This window comes from Fringilla coelebs (assembly GCF_963513975.1).
Source record: "Fringilla coelebs genome assembly, chromosome: 18".
Taxonomy (NCBI): Eukaryota; Metazoa; Chordata; class Aves; order Passeriformes; family Fringillidae; genus Fringilla; species Fringilla coelebs.
Window position 1 is genome coordinate 8,476,844 of NC_140044.1, and position 7,670 is coordinate 8,484,513.

Here is a 7,670-nt window from a genome sequence, read left to right on the forward strand (position 1 = left end):
TGGGCTCCAGCCCCTGCAGGGAGCTTCTTGTGCAACCGCAGCCTCGGGGCAGGCAGAGCTGGCAGTCAGGTGTGTGCCAGCTGGAGAGGGGTCTGTGCCCAGCACAGTGCCCGGGTGACCTGTGCCACCACCCTGCAGGCACTGCCAGCTCCGGCCACCAGCGGCTTTCTGAGCCTCGCTGGGCTCTGAGCCTCGCTGGGCTCTGTTATTTGTGTGACTCTACCAACTCTGGGCATGGACCAAACTGGCTTGTGTTTATGGCAAGGGCTGTGCCCAGCTGGGCCAGCAATAGGGAAGTGGTTCCATGAAGTTTTTTAACCTCTTTCTGCTGCACAGTCTCTGAGAAGACCCAGCTTGTTTTTGTCCAAAATGAGTTGATGTCTCTTTAGAGCACTGAAGGAGATGGATCAGTTTCCTTCTGCATTGTGAGGTATCCATATTGCTCTCTTAGAGCACATTTATAGAAAATAATGGGTATTTATATATATTTATAGTCACTTTTTTTTTTTTTTTGCCTTTATGAACTGATGGGAAATAATATCTTGGTTTGGGAGAAAATGATTTTGCCACCAGGCTTCATGCACCTCTCTTCATTCATTTCAAATGTTGCCCATTTTAACATTAACTTCCAGAGGCGCCGTATGCCAGTACAATACAGATCAGAAATATTGAGTGCATTACAAGTAGCAGGTTACACTTCAAAACACTTGGTTCACAGTGTTTGAGACCATTAATCATTTTTATTATTCTAAAGGACTGAAAGGGCTTAGAAACTTTGCCTAGGAAGCAGTATAGATTCTGAACAGCTGCACTACGACTCCTGCTCACATTAGGTTTTGGACAGACCATTGATTTTCAGTAAATGTTCTTGGCGGCCAGGAAGTGCTGAAACTGGCAAACTTTCTCTCACAAACTCTTTTTTTTTTTTTTCTTCTGAAATGAAAAACATGCTGGTTATTCTGATTTAGATCATCAGTATGGCCCTGATTTACCACTACATCACACCCTCATAAAACTGGAGTATCAAGGGACCTTAGTTACAGGCCAGACAAAATCAAATCCACGGCAGGGAGCATATATACAATTTTGCAAGGTTTCTTTTTTTGATTCTGTGTTAATAGGCACTGCATATGTAAACTCTTGCATATGTCTTTTCTTTGTTGTTATGACAATTATTAGCAAGGAAGATACTAAATACAATTTGGCTGTGTGTGAATTCAGATTTTCAGAATAGACTGAGAAACATTGAACTTAGAGAAAAAGTAGCACATCCACAAACTAACAAGGTATTATCATTCCCTAAGCAATTGTGTCTGCACTAAAATGACATTTGATTTGGTCTCTTTATATTTTTGCATACTTTGTTCTGCAAATGAATATACCAGACACTGCACAGAGAGATGACAGGATACTTTATCCTGGGTTTCCTTCCTGGAAGTTACACTTTATTACTTGTAAACTGGAAAATACAACCTGCATTGTTCCCAAACCCATGGAGCTGTTTAAGAAGAGAGGCATTTAGAACTAGCTACATTTTTAAGAGATAATAGGACTGTAGTTTGGACTTCCATGTTGGACTCTAATGCATAAGAAAATCTCAATTCAATCATAAAAAAAAGCTGTGTCTAAAAATCGCATTCTAATTAAATCTCATGAAAATTTTGGAGACAAAGGGGGTAAATAAACATAATTTGCATCCCCTAGGAAAAGCAATATCACTCTTTCTTTTATTTAACCTTTTTACTTCTCTTTTCATGCCTCTTAAAAGCTCTATTCGTTTGGTTGCGGCTTTTTTGTAGAGAGGGAGAAGGTTAGGAAATTGGAAACCCTCCTGCCCTGCCAGCAGAGGTGGAAAACAAAAATGTTCAGTTGCCAAAACCTAGAATTATGTTCTCAATGGATGCAGTATAAAGCAGCAATATTTTGATATTTTCAGTTGGGCCATTTAGAATGGAAATAGAATTATATCATATTTGAAAACAGTTCTGGAAACAGAAAAGCTGCAACCTTTGTAATTGGATTTTTTTTGAACAAGATTCTTATGAAGAGCACTTTCAAAAAAGAAGTATTGTAGATGGGTCAGTGAGGACTACAGCAGGCAGAGAAATAGAAATATTTTCTGTATTTGACATTTGCAGTCTTATAGAAATTTTCATGTGGAAAAGCCTGGGGGAAAAAAAATTTGAAGAGAGTATCTGATGTGATTGGTCAAATAATCAATATAAAAAAGTCTCCCATTTCTTTGCTCAGTAAAAATGAATTTACTGTTTGTGGGGTTTTGTTTCTGAAGTCAGGCCATTACAGACAAATCTGTTTTCTTTCTTGTTTTTTTTTTTTCCTTAGGTTTTTTGTTTGTTTCGTTGGTTTTTATTATTTTTTGTATGTTTGTTTGGTTTTTGTTTTGGGGGTTTTGGTTTTTTTCATTTTTTACTCGTTTGGTTTTGTTTGGGGGGTTTGGTTTGTTTCTTTTTTAATTTTTTGTTTGTTTCTGAGATGGAGTAGGTTTCTAGTTTTCATGGCTTTCGTAAGCTCAAACCAACTCCTGCTGAATGAAACAAATGAGATCTCTCCAGCTCTGTAGTGTTTAAAATCTGGTGATTCTGGGGTGGGTGTCCCAGTGGGAGTGTGGAGCAGCCCTGCAGTGATTTAGTGCTGGGGCTGGCACAGCTGCCCAGGCTATCAGACAAGGAGCCCCCCAGGCTCATTTAGAGAGACCCACACTTTTCATCTCCCTTTGGAATTTTTATTTCAGTAGCATTTGAGATCCCAGCCTTCCTGCACTTTCACATGAGAACATGCCTCTCCTGAGGAGCTGAGATTTTAAGATAAGCAGACAAGAGGAGAAGGAGGAGAAGGGCTCCCTCATTCCATCAGCTCAAATCCAGGTCCCAACAGGAAAACTGGGATATGGAGCCTGGCCCATTTTGAGCTGTGGTTTTTGTGTTTTGGTTGGGGTTTTTTAAAGACAGTCATGCTTTGGGATTGCACAGAAAACCAATTTGCTGCACAGTGCCACTTAGAAAGTGAACTCGTGTCTGGACAATTTTCCACCAGAGCCTGTCCAACTTCCCAAACTGCTTTCTTTTGTTGCTTTTGGGATGAACTTGACTTTCATCGCAGAGAGCCCTCTCCTTTGTTTTCAAAGGCTTTTTCTGCCAAGCCAAGTAACTGTATTTCTCAAGCACAGCCCTCTGAAGGCACTGAAGCATGTTGAATACAGAAGAGTAATTTGTTCCCTCAGGCTGTATATGTCTTGTATTAAAAATTACAAGATGTGAATCTGTGGCTGTGCTGGGAGCACACACTGGATTTGTTGTATGGTGAGAAGAGAACAGGTTATGGTTAATCTTGTTCATTCATTGAAGATAAGAGAGGCACTGCCCTTTCTGCTTTTTTGTTTTCTTGGGTCTGGATCAAATCCCCATCTGTCCATCAATGTGAACAATTGTGTCTGAGTCAAGAGTGCTTTGATTAAAAATGATATGGCTGGAAACACCCTTTTTACTGAGAAGAAATGAATAAGGAAATGGCCCTCATGTGTGAGCTTTTGGGGAGAGACTGTCTGCTCAGCTCGCAGGCCAGTCAAAATATGCTCTCCAGCAGGGAAATTAATAAATAGACCAGCTTCAATAGATGGAGATTTAAGGGCAGGAGACTAATGTTGTTCTAAAATTCTTTTGGGTTGGAACTTAAATCCAATCTTAATGAGGTCATAGTAGAAAATTAATTTATTTTCTATCTTCCAAACAATATCTTCTTTGTTAAACAGGAAGATTGGAGAGATTTTTTTTTTCAATAATTGTTTTTATATATGCTCAAAACCAGTGTGAAAGCTCTGGCCCCTTTCATTTCCTGAAGACAATCACGATAACCTTAAATGGACCGCATGAATGTATTAATCTCATATTCCTAAGTGTTATGGAGAATTGAGAAACCTCCATTCTCTGGATTTCCTCTGTATGGGATGTCAAGAATGATATGAAAGGAGTGGTTTTGCAGTGAAAATACAAAACTGCTGAGTAACAGCAACATGAGTATACAGGGGCCTGGTTTGGACTAGTCTCCAGTGGAAGTGGTGGAAACTCCATCATTCAAAACATCAAAGTCTTGTGACTGTTGGGAGTCTCACAATACCGGCTGTTTTTCTTGAATCTCCAGCTTCTGGAATCAATGAATTTGTCAGCATTTCCATGTATTTTATATAAGCAAGCACACAGATGAGCTACTGGTGTTGCTACTTGTGGAGAAAAGCTCAGAAATGAGACTCTGAAAGATTCAGATAGTAAAATACAAAGAAGTAACAGTTCCTGATTTGGCAGATCTGGCAGATCTTACTATTTTGAATCTGCAAGTTTGCCCCTCCCTCAGAAAATGAAAGCAGTGTCCTATCAAGTGTCCACAATAAGGAAATGTCAGTGGGAAGAGGTGGTGTGGGCATCCTGGGATCCCGGCATACTTCAGGAATTCCTGCTCATCCTTCTCCTGTGGCTCTTTGGAATCACACAGGTGGGTGTTTCACAGAGCTCTGCAAGGCAGGGAAGGGCCACAGTGTGAGGGCTTAGCAAGTAAAGAATTGCTGGGATCCACATCTGGGGCTTGACTTTGGGTCTGTCCTGAGCAGGGTAAGAATGTCACAATGTACCTAAATCACTGAGTGATTTCCATGTTCCATTTCCTGCATGAAGTGTGAAATTTCTCATCAAAAAATGCATTTGTTTAGCAACAAAGGACTTGGCAATTCACCCTCAAGGAATGGAGAACTCTTCAGTGGCAGAGTCACAGCTGAGCCAGGGGAAGGACAGAGGTGGCTGATGAAAATGGGAACTTCTTGACATAGGTGGTGTCTGATGGCTCCACACTGTGTGCAGGCAAGTAACACTTCAGCACCTGTGTGAGTCTCACTTGGATTTTGGGGGAAAATGAATGGAAGGCAAGGCAGATACTTCAGGGAAGAGTGACTTGATGGAAGTGGTGGTATAATAATGCTGAGATTACTGTGGTCAGGAAACTTTCTCTGTCCATCAGATCCGGATAAATCTCTGTGTGTCTCATTGCTGCAGACCCTCCAGTCACAGGTAACACCCAGCACAGTGTAATGCAGCTCTGGTACTACAAGAGCTTTCCAAGTGGCAGCAGAGATGCCTGGAGCTCAATTTACACACAAAACCTTCTCCAAGATCCACCCAGGGTGGGCCACCATGTGGCCAAGGCACCATTAACTCTGCCAGCCATGCAAAGCACCACCCTTGCACTGAAAGCAAAGCATAGGTCCTGCCAGGGCATTTCATTAAAATTAAAATGCACTTACAGGTAGATTCCTAAAATTTCACCCTCCAAAGGGTCTGGGCTAGTCCTGCTGGGATACAAAGAAGTGATTCACAAAGCTATTTCTAACTTGCTGCTTAGCTGCTTAAGCCATCACATGGCAACTGCTGCCTGCACTAAATGGAAAAGAGTATTCTTTACATGCAGACACAGTTTAATGTCTTTGCCAAAGCTTTTTTCACCTCCTCTGCTACCCTGAGCCATCACCTGCTAGTGCTTGTGGCGTGCAAATTGGAGAGTTTTCTTTATGAGTTGCACATAAAATCCACACCTCTGGTCATGCATGAGGAACTGCTGAAAGAGGCTGGTGGAGCCCTGAACGTGTTCCCTGTTTTATGGACGGACCCGAGGGTTGTTTGCTTTTCAGAGCTGCGCCATGTGTCACGCCTGACCCTGCTGGCACTCACAGATACTAAATGACACACTCTTGGCAGGGGACGCAGCTGGCTAATTATGCATGCAGTTTACCTACAGACTGGCTTTAAAAGGAGCCCAATTAAATGATCCAAGGGGTCAGAAGAAAAATGAAGGCATTGCTAGAGGAGAGAGACCTTTTCTACCTCCTGAGGCAAAACCTACTATTTTCACAGTGATCAGGGAAGAAACAAAGCAGAGCAGATGTGTTCCCTTTTGAAAGAAGCCATTTTGCTCCTTATTAGTTTTGATCATTATCACACTTGACATTAATTTTTGATATTCTAAAAGAGGGATTTTCATGCCATTTGAATATTATTTTAATACTAATCTTTTCCTTGTTCAATAACTGTCTGCTTCCGTGGGGTTATTGTTATAGAGCTGTTAGTTTAGGTGAGCAAAGATAACAGAACCCGTCTGCTCTTCTCTGTCTTGGTTCTTGAGAGTTTTTCTGGTTGGGCTGGTATAACCCCAATGTCATTGGTGGGACAGAATGTGCTTCCCAAATTAATCTGTCTCCGAGTTAAAAAAGCATTTCAAATCAAAGTTATCTGCCTAACAAAGGGAAAAAGCACTTGTCACAACTTTTTACAAATCTGAACGGCCTTCTTGAGTTTTTAGATGATCCACCAAGGGACTTTGCATGGGCTGCTGCCAAGAACACAATGCTGAGAGCAGTGCCAGTGCCCCACAGTTTGCAAAAGCCCAGGCACAGTTTGTGGTCCCAGCTCTGCAGGCCAGGGGTCACCAGGCAGAGCAGGAGCAGCACATGGGTGTTTCCAACCTTAAGGCATTTGCCATCTCTATTTTGCTCCATAGCAGTGATGAGTTTTCTCTGGAGGCATGCCCAGCCCTTTTGGGGAATATACCTCTTGCAAAATAGGACATGAACTTGAGTTTCCTTGATTAAATCTTGTGGTATGCACACTTTGAGAGCTGCCCAGCGAATGCCTTCTGCATTTGACAGCATGGATCCAAAGATAGCTCACGCTGCTGCTGTCTGGGCAAACTGTTTTTCCTTCTGCTGCCTGTAAAATAGCTGGAAAATCTTCTTGGGGGAGAAAGATTTCTGGAAACTCTAAAGTGAGCTGAATTCCCCAAGTCATTACACTTGGTTAGTGTCTTTCACAACACTGCTAAGCCCTGGGTAATGGTATGCATAACCCCGAAAAGCAGAAACAGAAAGACAGGAAATTATGGCTGAACTAGTGTTTTTCTTAGGGCGTTTGTGCTCACTGTCGGAACAACCAGTGCCAGCTATTGTGAAACACAGTGAGAAGCCCCTTTTCACCTAAGTTTCTGTTTAAAATTCAGCCAGATTATAGTGAGATATGAAAATCTCCAAAAGAGGTGTTCTGTAAAGGCAGGAAGCTGCTTCAAGAAGTGTCACTGCCTCTCTGGGAGTCTTGGGTGCGCCCAGGTCATGGTCCCTGCAAGCCAGGCTGTGCTGCTAATCCCACAGCTCCAGCAGCTCAGGGAGGTTCCCTCACCAGTGTGAGCATCAGTTGATGCTAAAAACAATTGCTCTTTGAGCTTTTGGGGTTTAGATTGTCCTCATGGCTGTGATGATGTTTGATGCACTCCGTGTATTTCATTTAAAGTCACGTCTCATTATCCAGAGCCGTACCATTAGGGCTGGTGCTTTAAACAGAGCTCCAAACACTGCAGTGTTTGGGGAAAAGCTCTGTGGGTGCTTCTCTGGTTATCTCTGTCTTGTGGGCCCCTCTTAAAGAATTGTGTGAGGCAATTCTCAAAAATGCCAGTCTTATTGACGAGCTTTGATAGCATGAGGAGGGTGCAATTGTCCTGTTACAGGACACCCAGAAGGTCTGATAAGCCCCTTGCTCATGTCTGATACACAGAGAGCAGAGTTTAGAACAGCCTGAGTCAGGCTGTGTCACTTGCCAACAGCTTTCCTCAGGGATATAGAG